We start from the raw sequence: 18,635 nt of genomic DNA on the forward strand, positions 1-18,635 counted from the left end.
AGTTATAATCGGCTCGCTACTGAACAGGTTGTTGACCCGCGAGTCTCTCGAGTTATTTTTTTAATAATTCACACCTGATGAGCGCGCGCCGATGACCTTGACACTAGGTCGATATCAAGGCTGGTACCTTGACCTTTTCCGCACGCGGCGCATCCATAGATTGCGTCTTCGTGGTGTCGGCGCGCACTCGCGTGAATCGGAGCGAGATAGGATTTATGAAAATCTTTGAATAGTTATAGACGCACACATTCCAACAGGATTAATTTGCGAATTTGTTCATGCTTAATGTGCGCGTGTGAATATAATTGCGTGCGGATAAATGCGGTTGGATAAGAGAGATATTAACCATTATATGTTAATTCAAACCAAAATGGGCGTACGTTTAATATGTGCGTGTGTTGTTTTAAACTAAAATTTGCGGTGTGTAATAGTTGTATTGTCTAGATTCTTTCATCATTTTCCCTTGAGAAACTCAAAGAAAGAGAAAAGACGAAATAATATTTTTAAACTTGTGATAAAAAAAGTGCAATTGGATACATAGATTTAAAAAACGTGGAAATATACATAAATCTTGTAAATTTTAACAAATATACGATTAACAGAAGAGATATATTATTGATTGTATTTTGTGTCATTAATGAAAATCACATTAGAATTTCATTATTTTATCATTTAGATTTACTCGCTCATTCTTTCGTGAATTAGAGCGAAAGAGAATCAAATTAATCTTTCAGTCAACATACTGATAACGGTATCAGATTAGAAATGTTAAACTTAGCAGCAACATGTGAATATAATTGTACGGCTCATTTGACAAACATATAACCAATAATAAAAGAGAAAGATATATATATTGATTATTAAATATATTATTGAATTTCAAACTGAGCGAAAAAGAATTTAAAATATAAAATTTGCTTATTTTAAAAAATAAAAAATTCTGTTTTAGAAAAAGTGATGAATTGGTATTAAGTTTTCTTTAAGTGCTCGTTACAGTGTATGATCACACATAATTCGAAATGTAAACTACTTGAAAAAAATGATTTATGCATACAAGGATGAAAGTGCTACTTTCTATATATTAGCGAGTTACTCGTGTTCACGCAATCGTTAATGATTAGAAAAGTAATTGCGCAATCTCCAATGAAAGTGTTTATACGTATCGGTGTTCTAGTGCCGGAAATGTCAAACAACTATAGTTTGGTTCGGCTTGGATAAATATATACATGAGACCAACAAAAGTTGGCTATGAATGTGTTCGTTTCCTTTGGCCGTCTGTGTGCGTGAAGGTTCCTTTCATGAATGAAACATAACTGCCTTCGAGAATTTTGCTTGTACAATATAAAGAGTATTGATCATGGATGCAGGTAGCTACCTGTAATAATTACGGCTGGGCAGCAACATTCCAAAGATATTTGAAGAGATCGTCAAAAAAAGTGACGCTTAAAATACCATTATTAAACTATTCCACTCGTAACAAGGCTATAGTGAAAGTTACTGCATCCAAGTTTTTATATCTTCTAACAATATATTATTAATTATTTATTTATTATTATTAATTTATTATTAATAATTTATTTATTATTAATTTATTTATTATTTATTATTAATTAATTATTTATAGGGCTTTTTAATCTATTTTGTAGAGATGTATACATATTGATTTATTTATAAATTGAGTAAGTTTAATTTTATTTGTAGTTAGAGAAGCCTGTTACAAAATTTATGTCACATTTTATTTACAAAAGAGTTCTGAGACCAAAAACAGATTTAGGATAATCGTTTTATCTTGTATACTTTATATCTGATTAGTTTGACAAATTTGTTTCAAAAGAAATATCTTTTCTTTGCCTAAATACTTGTGGTAAAATATCAGTTTCGACAGGATTTATGGTGTCCCTTTACTCCTTCCTCGAATCTTAAATCCTCAAATCTATTTTTAAACCTTTAAACGACCGTACCGCTTGTACGGCTTTTATGGCTACACAGTCCCAAGTATTTAAAGATTTTGTAGTGTGAAAAGGGAAAGAGTGGAGGGAGACGTACGAAATAGGTGAAACTATTGCCTTGAAAGTATGCGCAATACATGTTGCTCAAGAACGTTCGATGTTAAGTCTCTCGAATTATATGAACTTGCCGTACTCACTCGCGTCTAGCGAATGTAGGCTTCTAGTTCTTCAAGTTGCATCTCTTCTCTTCGATTATTACTAGCCAGAAGATCTAGTTTGACTGGAACACGTTCCAATTCTATCGCAAAGATCAGTAGTTGCTTTCCAGGTCGTCTATGTAGAATTACGTGAGCTATCTATCCCGATGATTATACATGGTCTCAAGTGAGAAAGTCATTATTTTAGCTAATGACTGTCAGTCGTTTCGAATAGATTAATTTTTATTAGTGATTTGATATACGTTATTCATTTAGTCTAATAATGAAAAAATACACATCTAATTTATCTTGGAATATATTTTTAAGTCGAAGAATTGTATACGAAAGCACTCGTAGAGAGTTTACGGCATGTTGCATATTTTCCAATCACCTCAGACGATATTTATATCATATTATTCCAGATGGTAAGAACAAAAAACAGCACATGCGCCATTAAATCGATTCGATCGACGTTATGCATTCGAGGACGACGAGCCTGTCTAGGTCGTTTATCTCGACGCATCTTGAATATTTCCCCCATCGCTTCTCTATCCGATTGTCCTACTGTTTCGTGCGTACAATATGTCGGTAGACATTGCAACCGGATGTCCTTCGTATAAAAAAAAAATAGAAAGGAAGAATAATAGGTAGAGAAGCGGTGGAAAAGGAACGAGAGCCATCAGAGGGTAATCCATTTCGCATTAATATTCCTGTTGGCAGGCAATAGCCATTGAAATTGCGAGCTTCCAGAGCGGGTATAATCGACGATTGGCCCGTAATCTTGGGAATCAACATGGAGGGGGAGTAAAATGGAGAACAAGCGTGAGATTCGAGGAGTGGGAGCGCGATAGAAGGGCGATAGAAGAGCATTTTGCCGCGGGATATCGGCCGCGCGCCTCTAAATACTGTAAATTGTGAAAAGCGGACGCATGTAAATCCCCGGAGAAACGTGCAACGCGCGGTACCTCGCGGCGATAATAAGCGATCGGGGTGAATGTTGGAGAGGCGTTATTACCGGATCGCAATTGCTATTTCAGGAGTAAAGCTATTCTTCGCGGTATGATGATCAGACAGGCCGGGATCCGCGATGTATTTATTACTCATGCGCGGAAGTATGTCTTCCAGGGTCTTCTTCCTTTTTTCCGTACGTCCCATGAACTGTGGGATACGAAAGGAATACAATATAAGCCGCACAATTTCGGAGCACATCCTCTTAGCTCCAGAATTAGCTGGATGAATAATACCTATTCGATTATTTCCAGCCGATGGGCTACCTGATGTCTCCCTAATCTGATCATTTATCTGTTTCGGATCGTGAACATATGATCTCTATCATCCTTCATGTTTTAGCGAAGAAGCGCGATGAAGATGAGAGAGAGTTGCGCGAAACGACTTTCGTTCGCAGGACCTCGTTCGTATAATTTTCTGTAAAAGACAACTGGGAACGAGCATTTTTCATTGTCTGACGTTGACGTTAACATTTCCTCGGGATAATCTCAGTGTTCCGGTTACAGCTTTCTTCTTATTATAGAATTCTCGGATTTCTTGCGATTCACTCTTGTGTAAAATTTACCAGTAATTATCCAGAAAATATATTTTTGTGAAATTTCAAAAGAAATATAAAATATAAACTATAAAAAATATAAAATAAAAAAACTATAAAAATATAAAATATAAACTTTTACATAAAAAATATAAATTATAAACAAATAAAATATAACTTATATTAAAAAATATAAGTTATTCTGTTTTTGCGAATTATAATTTTCTACAATTCATTCTTGTGTGAAATTTGCCAGTAATTAATCAAAGAAGAGTACAATATTTCTATAAAATTTGCTGTTACATGAAATATATATTCTCGCATAAAAAAATATAAATTATAAACAAATAAAATAATCTATAAAATTATTCTGTTTTTGCAATTTTTTGAAATTTTATGAAATGGATGTTGTAAACAGGACAATATTTGTCGCATGAGGGTAAATCGATTGTCATGCTGATGTCTGAGGCGAGGTCAATTTCGAGTTACATGATTTGCAACGCGCTGATAATAAAAACAATGCTCGATCTGATCTCGAGATTTCACGAAGTCGCGTGTGTGGCCTTTTGCACCGCGAACGGCGGTGTGTGCTATGGCAGTCGAGTCATTTGTGACAATGAGCGATTCTGCAAATGTCGATGACACGCCACGGAGAACAGAGCGGTCATTACGGTCGGTACACTCGCGAACCGTGAATGATCGTTGGAAAATTATTGTTCCGGGCGCGAGCGACCAGCTCTTATCGTGCAGCGTTTCCGATTGCGACATAAATTCCACTTTTCAAACAAACGTTTCGTTGATTTGAAACGGCGAGGAAAGACATTTGACACACCCCGTTTAAGTCGTTAGATGGAAAAGTGATTAATAATATACACAACTGCCTTAAAAATATCTTTAAGATTATGTAAGAGAGTGTCTATCTATTTTTAAATTTATCTTGGATATATCTAAGAAAGTATACTTTTATTTAAAGGAACATGATATGATTTAGATCGAGATTTAAACTATTCGCTTCTAAAATTACAGTAAAGTTTGTCAACAAAAATATTCATGAAGAGAATATTGATTTAATTAAAAAATTAATTATTATTTTACTTTTTCATAGTTTGATCTCTTTCCTGGGTCTTACTTCAAACGTAAAACTAAAAGCATAGATTTAAAAGTAGAAAAATAGTATGGTTAATCGCAAACATATATTTAAAATATAATCCTGTATTCAATAAAAAGGACATGTTCCGAGTATCTCTAATGTTTCGGTCGAGACTTTAAATATCAAGTCACTCGTAAATTTCGCAAGTAGATAATCGAGCCATAAAAATCAGACTTAACATCTATTATTATATGATTTGTACTAGTACGACTTTATCAACTTCTTTTTATAGCCAGTTATTTCCGTGCGTTGTGTATGAACAGCGCTTGTATACTTTATTGACATCATTTCCATATGAGAACATAATGATAATGTTTGACAGCATTTTAATCATATAGAATCCGGTTCCTTTCTTTCGTTTCTCGATCCAGCAAACCGATCAGCATCATTACAAAAAATCTATCGATCTATCGATTGCGACCATCTCAAAAAAGATTAATAATTCTTGATTCCAAAATAAGGTCATGTACTACCGATTATAGAAAATCGCCGATTATTGCATTCACCGATAGTTACATTTATGTTCTTTTTGTCAACGAGCTTGATCGAAATAAATTTGCGTAAACAACACATGAGTCTGACGCTATCTCAAAATGTGTTCAATGAAAAAATCAACAATTCCGTGAATTGCATGCTCATTTATTTGCGATTCTCTGTTATCGCGATAGGAACTCGACGTGACATTGCGATAACCTTCAATTTTTTCGCGATTATTTAGTTTTTCGCAGCTCTTCAAAAATTCGATTGGCATTGAATCTGTTAAGTGATTGTAAACATAAAAGATTCTATTAATTAATCTCATTATATGATGAGGTACTGTATTTTCAAGATAGCGGGGTCAATTAAGTCGAGCCAAGTACGATTCGAATCAACGAAATCACTCTCGGAAACAGCTGATTGAAAATCCGTAACCGTAACATTTTCAACAGGAATAATAAAGCAATGCTCCATGAAGCTGATAGCGTTTCCGTATTCTTTGAATTCTTCCTCCCAGGCTTTCTTGAAGCTACCTCTCGCTTCCTTAGATTATCCGGCGTTTATACTCCTTTTTGCCTTCTTTCTCTCTCATTACAAGGTCCCGATCATTTCATCATTGATCAATGATGCGTGGAGACTGCTACACCAATTCCTGTATCCGAAGCAAGTATCGTCCTATGATTACCCTAATTAGTAATTGACGGAGCAATCGGCTCACGGATGCGCTCGACCATGCTGTTGTTAGACCCTTGAAGAGTCAACTTTCGTTGAAGCCCCGTAGGTACGCTATAAACCGAACAAGTGTTCTCGCTTCGATTCGTTCGGACATGCCACGATCAATTCATTCCGCATTTCGCTTCTCGTCTCGATCGTTAACGATGTTCCCGATATTCTTTCATCCCTGACGTGTAACAGGCAAATGTTAATTATAAGGCTCGACAAGAGTCGCAATCGATTCGCTGATTTTATTTGCAAATCTGCTATTGTTAACGTAGTATCATAAGATACGGCACTTATTTACGCTTTCGCGTTTACCGATTTTATCAGCGTGAATGATAGCACCAATAAACTAATGAAATCGACGCGTTCAAACGGTAAAATTTTCCGATTGTTCCCTGGAAAATTGCGCCGATTCGTCACAGATGATTTCTTAAAAGTCAGTAAACGTCAAAACTTGATATACTAGAACGATAGACCGGAAAAACGACGCGCTATTCAATTGCTTTATAAAACCATTAAATTGCGTTGTCATAATAATCGCTCGCCACAATAATTCATTAAAATTCGTTGTAACGGATCCACTTTTCGGGGTTTGTTTACGCTGAATCTCGTCCATTGTAATTTTAAGAATTAAAGAAAGCATGAAAGAAAGCACTCTCGAAGGGTCGCACTATCGTATTCACACCAGCCAGAGGTGACGAAACACCCATGGGAAATATTCCTCCGATTGAAGCGCTCGCGTGGACCAAGTATCCGACAATTGTTGATTTAGGATGGAGAACAGCGTAAATAAATTCCGGTCAAGGAACGGAAACGAGACGACTTGGACTATCGCTCCGTGATTTCGATCTCAATGTCAAACATGGCCGTCTTTCTTATCGTAAGAATGTATGACTTGTGCGCTCTCGCATAATGCGATTTACGATTACGATAATTCGCGACGTTTATGACGTTCGAAAATCGCTATGGCTCGCATTAACTCCCTTCGCGTTTTGAACGCTTCGCGTAAGATCGTAAAAAGGCGAATGTACAACCGGTTGAAATCGAACGTCGCTCGTAAAGGAGGAACGACTTTGTGTCGCAGTGTAAAATCAAGCAGTTTATATAAATGCACAAAGTTTCGTCCCTAGCCTCTTCCTTTCGTTTTAGTCACTATTACACGAGTGTCTTAGATATTTTGTTGTATCTACAGCCTGAGAATGAGACTTAAACTTCGAGTAAGATCAAAACGCATAAGTCGTTTTGCAAAAATTTCTGACGCTCTGATGAAAGAGTACACCACTTTCGTCTTAATGAGCTGCTAATAACCGGCGTTTGCTAATCTAAAAATACAAACGCATCAACACTCTGTTGATGCCACGTGTCCGCAACGTATTCCGCTAATATCAGCAGAGTACAACGGTACCCCTCTCTTTTTCGCAGGATAATATACGAGGTAGCGCATCCGTCAAGCATGCTCGTCCTTACCTGACATAACCGGGTCGAGGCGCTCCGTAAAAACCGCTTTAAGCATAGAGATGCCAAGCGCTTCCACGTATAATCGAGAGCTGATTTCACGGTGTTGCACCTAACACGATTCCGTCTCGCGTTCCTACTCTCGCGCTCTCGTTTTTTTCGCATACTGAAACATATATGAAACTGTGATACGCGGGTTGCTGGCCAAGTTATACCTCGCGTCGCGTCTCCTCTCGTCGAGGATATCCAACATGAACCGCTTTATCCGACTTTGCGTCGCGTTTTCGCGCAAGTTGGCTGAAGATATAACTGCATTCCGTCCAACACATTCCGGCGACGTGAAAGACGCGGACGGACGGATGCGCGGTTTTATTTTACGCCGTCGTAAACGAGAAATCGTATCGAGAATACAGCAGGCAAAGATCGTCTCGAGCTATATGACACTTCATTTTTTTCATATCGCACTTGTGCATTTTGCATTCTTCGACGTTCTCAACTTTTTGCATACTAGTCCTTGTTGATAACCGGTATTTCTCTAGTGTGATGGAAGACATCTTGATTCTTAAAGAAATCGAAGCGTCTCACGGTTTTTATTTAATTTTGCGAAAGATGTGAGATTCAAAACAAATCATAAATTTCAAAGAGCGTCCAACCAAGCAAGTCAATTATAATAAAAAATCTCGCATTTATTAATTCTCATAAATTCTTAATATTTATTTTTTTTAATTCTTAATATTTATTTAAATAGAGTAAAATATTAGAAGTTTTAGAAATAAAAATATAATTAAAAATATAATATAAGAATAATATTAAATTTCTTGTGATGTTATATAAAATCGGAGCATACATTTACGAAATAAAGAACTTAGAATTCATGAATTAGTTCTATTATATATTATGTTGGGAATCGTATTTTCGAGTTTAACCATCTTGCACAAACTTGTTTTGATGCTTACACGTTTTATCGTGACGGTGCAATGTACTTGTTCAACTGCGTTGTAATTTAATTAGCATCCCTTAGCAGCTTTGTCATTGTTCGTTAAGCACGAAGCATGAATCATTCCAGTCTATCAGCAAGCGCACTTCTGCACTTTTATGTCAAGATGTCACTTTATTCTAATCAATTATGTGAATTATCTTTTCTGAATATTTTGTTAAAGTAAAAAAATAAGTTTGTTTTAAATCATTAGCGTATATTATGTAACAATATTTAATTATATTTTAATTTTTTGGAGTTAAATGTGTGTGCCCGAGCATTACATAATATTTATACTATATTAAACTTTCAGATGAAGTGTGTGTAATATAATTTATTAATAGATTTTCTCTTTGCACAACAATGTTGCGTACTCGACATTATGTATTTTCGCAAGATCATTAATTTGCTTGGCGATTTTTGCAGTCTTGTTAAAGTTTCCAAGTGTGTACGCTGTAATTGCTGTAATATGATCGTAAGAAGATAACTAACAGTCATCGAGACTGTCTCGGAAGAATATGGTTTGATCGGTGAGCTGCAAAATCGAGCCGTATCGTTAGCGTTCTCAAAACCATTTAGCACTGTCATAGTTCCAGGCACAATTCGCATACGTTATACCTTCGCCTCCGCGACGCTCGTAAACTTTCTCCTGGTACGTATGACTTACCCTCGACTCCGCCACTACCACCATGTGCACGTATTCGATGTATCGATATTGACATTTGGAATGCTGGTGTCGATTAACGAAATCGATGGTATCTCATTTGAATAGAGATATTTGCGTACGCTTTGATTGGAGGCGTACTTCGATATGAAAAAGAAGAAGAAGAATGAAGGAAAGGGTTCCCTGTACAAATCTCGTTCTCCACATTATTATTTGCAAATAATGCTGCCTTGAACCACGTCGTTGCGATTCTGAGCATTATTGCGCGCAACGATGTGGGAGTTTATTCTGCTCGTTACAAGGTCTCCTCAAGCGTACATCGCGAGGAGAATATGGCCATAGAACCACGAATTACACGGTATTTGTGGCCTAAAGATTGTTCGTGTTTTCGAACGTACGTACGGTGCGGTTCGTTAGGTTCTGTTCCTGGTATATAATAAATTCGCGCGAGAGGCGTGATTGATGTTCCGCGAATATCGGAATTATTTAATTAATCGAGAGAGCAAGAGGGGAGAAGGATGAATAACTCGATGTCAATATGAATCATATCGTAATTGACATTTCGGAGCAGGTTGAAAAAGTCTCGCGAAAATATATTAGTATTATACATAGCATTATTCTAATGATATTTACGTACCTGTCGCTTTCAAATGTCATAGCAATTCAGATCTTAATGATTAACAAGCCTCGAAATTAATTTGCAATCGAAAGACATAGGCAACTCGGCTGATACCTCTTTGACAGCAAGAATGAATGAATGCCAATAGTAAAATGTAACTTCAAGTCTACTCTCATACTATTCAGCTTTGGTAACATTACGTATTTTCTGCATGAATTATAAACGTTTTTAGAAATATAATAATATAACGATGCATAATTTTATGAGAAATTGCGACGGAAGTGAAAGTAAGACAATGTGTTTCATACTTGACGAAGATGGCAGTCGCTCTAATGTGCAACGCTAATTGTAAATCCATAATAATATGCTTCTCAATGGTTTGACATTTTCTCCTGCCTTTCATACGTTAATATTTTCTCCATCATCGACTCCGATTTCGTAACGTTATCGATTTTGGAAGACGTTCGCACATTATGTTCTTCTATACTTCATCGGCAGATGTTAATTTGAATATTTTTACATGGAATATACGCTGAAATCCACACACATACACACATAGATACGTACAATGTAACGAAAGAGGAGAGGTAAACATCCGTAGGCGAAGATATCGTAAAGTCGAGAGAACACAGCTGGCCGCAGACAGTTATTACGGATCATTCGGTTTCGAATGAATCCGAAGGAGATTTGTTTTCTTGCACAAGAAGAAGAGCTAACAAACTCCGTATCTCCGGATACAATTTTTGCAGCTAATTCCGCTTTTTTTCACGGCTACGGGGATTGGATGGGGCTTCCAACCTTGAGCTCAGAGACGGAAAACTCCTTTTGTACCGCGATCGCGGCGGTTGATTGGCCGACCCACCAACCGACTTGGTGACCATGACGATCCGAGGAAACGCTATAATAATATACCTAACCGGTAGGCTCCCTCTTGATTTTCTCACTTCGGTCTTGATGGTTCTCGTCGGACCGACTCGCCTTGCCTGCCCCTTTGGTGGGCTTTCAGAGAACCCGTTAATGGCAACACGCTACGAAATACAGCAACAACAGCGATAATAATGTTGATGTACGTTTATCGTGCCCAACCCAAGCATAATTTAGCTCATCATAAATGGCATGTATGCGCATTTTGTATTGTACGTATAAAGGTATCTCGAGCCAACTGTCTTTTACCAACAAGGTTTTGTTTCCGCTGTCTGAGATTAACATGAAAATTATAGTTATTATTTTGTAAGAATTTATACCTGTCGATTGATAGAGGCAGTGAGTGGTAACAACAGCAGCAGATTAAAAATTTTATAATGTTTCAAAAAATAAAAAAAATGTCTAGCGTATTAAGATGCGTATTTTCTATTAAATATAAATTGCACAATAAATTTTAAGAAAAATTAATAAGCTTTTAATGCGATCTAGTAAGAAAGATTAAGATACATATGTGCAATAATGTGATCAAATATTATTTATTTTCATGTTGCTTTATTTTAACATATAATTAATGAGAAAAAATCATCATTACAATCTCGTTTAATTTATTTTCGATAAGATACAAGCCTGTTACGTTTCAAACGTAAAATAAATGCTATAAAATGATTGGTAACCACGAAACCATTTCACGTGCGATATCTTCATAAGGTTTCTCACGTTATACTGCAACGCCACATCTCTCAGCTGGCTAATGTTCTCGTTTCTACGTTATGTTAGAAGAAAGAATACATTTCTCACTCGCTAAGCAAAAGGTGCCTCCTCGCAATTTATCTCGATACATGGTGAGAAAGGAAGAAACGCCGGGATACTGATGCATTTATAACGAACTGCAACAGCTCGCATGAAATTCCATATCTGCATACGGATATGAATAGATATACCAATTCACACAGCTGACTAGCTTGCCAGACAGTTGGAATTGATGCATGCGTAAATATTCGCATACTACCTCGTCGTTGATATACATGTGATATTCTTGGTTTTGTAAAATGCATTTGAACATACTTTATTCGTACACAACGTACATTTCCGATGGCAGTTTCGTGTCTAAAAAAAAAATTACGTCTCTAATATATCCAGTAAATATGTTGTACATCCTGTGTGTGTATATCTATTAACAGGAAGAATACGCGTGAGAAATACTAAAGTTATTCCTTGGGAAAATATCACAAAATCTTTGGATCGACAATGATTTATTAAATGCATTAGAAAATCATAACATATTGAAAAGATGGAAAAAATGGCATGTTATCGCGCGGTCAGGGTCATACGAATAGCAAGATTATGCGTATGTTTTGCAGATGTGTGATTTATGTTAGCACGAATGAGCGGTATAGAATAAATTCACATTTTGATAAATTATGCAAAATTTCACGAAGGTTTAATATAATAAATAAAAAAATTTGTTTATAAATTAAAAAATTAAAATATTAAATGAAAAAATTAACAAGAGTACATATTATGATTAAGAAATTATGCGCAGAATTACATAATGAGATTTCAAACAAGAAGAATATAATTATTTTCGTTCCGCTTTAACAACCTTACTATTCTTGGATTGACAGCGGTCTCATTATATGACTATGGATATATGCTATCATGTCTCGACTCATCCAAATAATGTTCTGTCACTACAATCGTGCAAAGTCATAGGAAACACTTTAGGATATTAAAGACAGTTTAAATAGACATTATATGAACGAAAAAAGATATTCTATAAAACGAGATAGTTACTTACAATCTAATATCTAACTGTAAAAAGAATCAAGTGATTCTCGCTGAAAATCGCGGATATATTATTTATGACTCGTTATTAATTCTCCATGTGCGTGTTAACGCAGACTGGAATAAATTACACGCAAACTTGTATAATTATTAATCCCACAAACACATATCTGCGCGACGTAAGATGCAATAAAATTGCCCATACAGGCGTTCTCTACAACAGCAATTGATTCTCTGCTTATACCGTGACTCATACCTTGCCTCGCTATAAATTGTTTATCGCTCCACGATCGAGTAGTGGCGCGCTGATGTCATTTGAAAAGATATACCTAGTCGTCTCGACATCGCGCGAGTTAGTGCACGATTAATAGTTATCGATTAGAAGCTTTCGTTCAGTATCACGTAAACGCCCATTATGAATCGGATGTCGTCGATAAAAACGCTAGGAATTAGAATCTTAAATAACCAGAGTTGCCTGCACCGACGTTTTCGCTCGCAGTCGACGACGACAGAAAAATGGAATGGTTTTCGAAGTTATCCGATCGCCTAAACTACTTCTCGTGGTCGCTCAAGGTCCACGTCAGTCTGTAATCCCGAGATACACGCTTCGAAACTTGCGAATCTGGTTTTTCTTCCTCGCGCGACGAGGCGAGATGAGACGAGGCGAGGCGAGGCGAGGCGAGGCGAGGCGAGGCGCGGCGGGGCGCATTAGCATCCGTCAGCAATTATGCGAATTCTCTCGCGGTGCGAGTGCCGCTCACCTCCGGGGTTAGATCGGGGTCCGGCGATGTCAACGGCCCCCGAGCACGTTCGCAAACTTCGGCCGAGAAACGCCTCGAATCGGGCGTCGATGTCGCTCTCGACTCGGTTCCGAGTGTCCTTAAAGTATGGCTGCCAATACGATTCCGTCATTCCGACCGCGGTGTTATTTTTGTCCGTCTACGAGGATCGGCCGAACATAAACAAACGTATGCAAATTGATCGGAATTTTTTTCTCAAGCTCATAATGATTTGATCGTTAGCTTTGATGATGATAAGCGACATCGACAGTTGAATATCATATCGATAAATGCGAAATTATTTGTCTCAGTGTCATTTATATGAAACACTGACTTATTTAACATGTCGCGATTAAATGTTGTACTTCTATGATACGAGAAATTATTTAACATTGTTCTATCGTTCTCAAAACACATTATATATTAGTTTAGCTTCAGTTAAGCTAATGTTTGTGAGAATACGACAGAGATTATTACGTGATTACTGTTGTAAATTCGTTCCCATGTTTGAGAAGTATGCCAACTTGCATGTTGCTTTACCATTAAACTTGTCATCGTTTATGATCACGTAAAATAATCATAGAACGAAACAGGATACAAATTTACTGGTTCCATCGAAATATACTTCATGGGTGGTAAAAATATAAAATGATTTCAAGTCACGAGAAGAGAAGGATGATTTGCTGTCTAAAAAGGTATATAATTCGTGAGATTTATCTATCTGTCTTTAGATTTCTGCTATTTCTGCAGTCTATCTTTCCTTTGCATCAGTTCATCTGTCACTATTCTACAATTTTCAACAACATGTGTAGACTTGTAATTAAGTACAAACTACCCATTCGTTTGCAAACTGCATATACGTGGCTATTATAGGAATACATGCATATCGGTCATATTCATCTTCCGTGTGAGACACGCTGCTGTCGTGTCGATGTTTGCTCCATTTTGCTTCATACATCCGGAGCGTGACGAGGGACGATTCTCAGCTCGCCGGCGCTTACTCGGCATCGTAAATACCGCTGCATGACACAGGTCACGAGGTGAAGATCTCACCGTGGTGGCAATGCCGCGTTTCCTGGGCTCGCAGGCCCCTCAAGCTGCTGTGGAAGTTAACGACTTGCGCGACAGAACGCCATAAATACGGGCGCACGCTCGGGAACGTGCCTGCCGACTATCGAGCACGGTTCCTCCATGACAAGCTCTCGAGGATTTCGCGCGCTCTGCGAGGAACTCGCGCGGATAATTCGCGCCGATAACCTTTCAGGAGTAACAATGTCATGTCGCGATGGCTCCTCGGGTCGGTTCCGGCGAAATGTTCCCGCGCCCGGCTCTCTATTTGCCTTTCACGATGATCCATCGAGAGATCGATTTGGATGCAACGCAGACTCGCAATTAGACAAACAAGAATATTTTAAAATATGAAGATTTTTTAGATTAAAAAGAATATTTTAAAATATGAAGATTTTTTAGATTTCAAAGATTATTATAAATATACCGACTGTTTAATACGTAGCACAGAATGTAATCAAAATATTTTTGAAATCATATCTTCCATATAATAATCACAAATTCTATTATTGCAGTATAATGATTAATATTGGAGAGTTTGATTTTTCTTGAAATATGTTTTATCAAAATAACGAAATATTATTTTTAAATTCATGTTTAAATCATAAAAGCGTTATGCGCGAAATTAACTTATTTTCGTTGCGACAGAAATGTATCATCGCCTACGACGTATGTTAAATCAGAAAAGTGAGATGTTAAAGTCAACTGTTAGAACCCTTTGCAAATAGTGATCTCGAAGAATAAGTAAACAAAGCATACGTTGCAGACATTGCAGGTATTTGTTCAATGTTATAAGAAAACTCTGCATCATTCATGGTTGATCTCTTCGCGCCGTGGCTGCATTTAAATCGCTGTATTTAATACTTATAATGAGATACATTGTTGCAATCTCTCCATGATGACGCCCATTCAAGGATCGAGAATGTATGTGAATGTGTATGTGAATTCGTATTTATATTTCATTATCATAAAATAGTATGTCCGAGCATTCGTAATGCTATGATTATTTTTACAATCACACATGTCCCTCGACACTTTCGACATCTAAAAATGTTCATACGATCCTATGTAATGCCGGACGGGGCAACGCTCGCTTGAACTGACGTCCGATAGTTGAGAACTGGCACCTACCAGCATGGTTCCTGACGTTCAATGTCGTGACATCGCCGTTCAAATATCTAGTCGCTAGACATTCCAACTCACTGACTCGTGAAGAGGACTTTACTAGGCGACTATATCTATGAAGTGCTGGAATGTATCAAAGATAAACATACTCCATACAATATCAGCATCGTGATACACTTGCCGTATAAATATTGACACGTTTCTTAGGTCCTCCTTTGTTTTAACTTTTCACACCAGGTAATAAATGTTTTCGGTTTTGATAAATTTTATCAAGCTTAGTTAATAGTAAAACAGAGGTAATAACGATAAAGAATTTTTGTTCCTAAACGTCAATCATTAGATTTTACGCGTTACTTGTAAGGTGTTCTTTGACTCCACTTTTTTGATAGCAATGGTTGATCAGCCGTGTCCAAGTTAATGACATTGTAGGATGTTGTGGAACTTGAGATTTTTTTTTCTTTTTTTACGTTGGTGGAAAGTTTAGTGAGGACGATGGCAGAGAGAGATTTCTACAGCAAGTCCTCGTAAGTTGTTTGGCGATTACGTAAGTGCCGCGCGAATACAAGCGGAACGACTTCCAAGGCCGAGCACTAAGAAACACGATCGTTAAGTCTCTGAAGATGAAATTTCGTACGCCGAGCGATCTACCTTTTATTTCGTAATGCATTGGTCCAACTTTAATACTTGATCATTCGTAATTTGAGTAGCTTCCTTTAGAGTTTCATTTTATTCATTATTTTCTTATCCTTCTTAAATCACATTGAAAATTGATTTGGCGCTTATTTGCAGGATAAAATATAGCAAATTGAAACTGGCAGATTGAAATTGAGCAAAACGTTACTTCTTACGTCACTTCTTACGAATTAACGCAGAAATCAATTTATGCGCGATACGCAAAACCTGGATTCATTGTAACTGCATTGGTTAGTATCTTCAATTCTTGACCGCAAATGATACAAGGGAAGAGAGGAGACTCGCTTTTTCCTTATCACGTAAATATTTGAAGTACGATGGAACGTGAAAGCGGTGAACACGGAGGAATTTTTTAATCAAATCTTAGCCATTTGCGAAGATCGCGCGGAGGTACCTGAAGCTCTCCGGACCTGCCGCATCGATTCGATTATTCACGCACACACATCGACCGAAACTCAATAAAACTCGTTTTTATTTTCGTGCTTCTAACGAGCGGCACCTGCCCCGCACTCTCTGGTCGATGCAGCGATTCGTCGAGGCTCGCAAAAGCCGACAAAGCGCATTTTTGCACGCGCATCTCGGTGATAAATTCACCGGAAAGAGGACCTCTAATCTGCCGGCCGGTTATCTCATCGCTGACGACGACGCAGCACTTTTGGCCGCCCAGCCGCTCTTCTCTCGCGACGATCTCGACTTTCCCCTTTCGGCTCCTTGTTAAGAATTTCGCGAAACGCACGCGCAATCTCGTACGTCGCCGGTCTTCGGTTACAAGGGTCTCATTCTCTCTCTCTCTCTCTCTCTCTCTCTCTCTCGAAATGGAAAAGAATGTCACGGTTGTGAATCCGCGGGAAACGTTCCCGAGCCATTTGCAGTCCTCGCATATTTTTGTTACTCGCCTGGAATTAAATAGACTTATCATATCTTAATACGCGGCGAGCGCGTTGTTACTGTTGCACGGGCCGACTGCAACTGCAAGCTTGTCATACATTCGTTATCTTTCTCTAGCGGTATAATCTGAGAGCGCTGAGAAGTTCCCACAGGATACCGCTGGAAAGAGAACTTTTCTCCTTTTCCTTTACCTTCGGAGGAGTTCACGTCTCCCCCTTTTCTCTATTCCACATGTTGCATACGCGAGAGTTGATTACATATCCGCGGACCTTGACGGCATTCCACGTCGCCATTGCTTTCGAATTATATGGAAAGCATCGCTTCGTCCTTTTTACGCAACACTGCCAGTTTTGCGAACGACTTAACGAACTAGTTTAATATTTTATTGTAACGTATTTAATATCGCGCTTGCTGCGATCGCGTAGAAAATCAAGCATCATCGGTATCTCGTTTTATTAAGGGCAGCCTAACATAACCCGTCCTTGGAGAAGTTCTCTAATTCGCCACGGATTTTATATCCTCGGAAATTCCAATTTCGCCTTTTCTATAATTACTCGCGAATGGAATGGAATTCCCGTCCTTGAACGCGCTAATTTTGGTACTTTGCGTGCACATACGTTGTTGCGCGTGTCGTTTAAACGACCGATTGCAGTTTGATGTAGTGCTAAGTTCAAGGAGAGGAGGACGAGGGAAGGAGAGAATGTGGAAAATAGGAGGTGAAGGCGCTGCTCGGTATCCAGAGATTGGAATGTCGTTCCTCGCCCGCAACTTTGCGCCGATAGAAGTCTCTTATTTATTCGCTGGAGTATCCTGTTCTCGGCTCCGTTTTCCTTCTTTCTTTCTTCTCTTCCCTTTCTTTCGCTTCCTTTCAGCCGTTTACACGTGTTTTCATCTACATTTTTCCACCTTTCTTCCTCTCATTCGATGAAATCACCCATTTTCCGGTCCGAGACACTTCTTCTCTCTCTCTCGCTTTCTCTCCCAATAATTTGGATTTAATTTGGGGTAAATAGATTAAAATAATGTGTCGGAGAATGCATCAACGGCAATTTCACGTCGAGACACACAGTGTGACGGCGCGTTCATTCATCGTCTCACCGAACAGTCACGTCGCGGGCGATTACGATAAATTACATCGTCGTCTTCCGAAGACAATGCACCAAGATGGATAATGCTCGCGTGTGCAAAGTGCTTGCGATCAGACCGGTCGGTTATACGCACGTTTATGCATGCTGATTGACTCGGAGAGACAGACACGCACGCGCATCTTTGCGTAGGAGCATCGCGCGATAAGCTATTCAGCGATATTCGACTCTCCTCGCATATCGGCCCCGGAGTAAGTTCGTTCCTCGGGGAGGCGGTGAAAAAAATTCACGAAATAATCACCTCGCGAACGAGAGAGATGATAAATCGCGCCTCCGACGATCGTCGGCAAATTTTCACGAGTTCGTCGATCGTAACGATCGTGCCATTACGTAAGGCGATTCGTAACGTTCCTTTTACGCGGCCACATACCACGACCCCGTGCGTGAACCCCCCTTTCCACATCCAATAAAATCCATCGTCCTCACGTCGAAGGTCGCTGGGGTGGCCAAGGCGATCACCGTGAAGAATTCGCCGCGA

The 18,635-nt window shown here is 38.4% G+C and overlaps 1 protein-coding gene across 4 annotated transcripts in view; it reads left to right on the forward strand.

Annotated features, from left to right (window-relative positions):
• Shrm (shroom) overlaps positions 1 to 18,635 on the forward strand; it is a 161,303-nt gene that overhangs the window by 46,206 nt on the left and 96,462 nt on the right. The window lies entirely within an intron of this gene.

Source organism: Camponotus vicinus, unplaced genomic scaffold, assembly GCF_025532165.1.
Source record: "Camponotus vicinus isolate PSW18456_S1 unplaced genomic scaffold, iyCamVici1.0 SCAF_2, whole genome shotgun sequence".
In the NCBI taxonomy this organism is placed as follows: Eukaryota; Metazoa; Arthropoda; class Insecta; order Hymenoptera; family Formicidae; genus Camponotus; species Camponotus vicinus.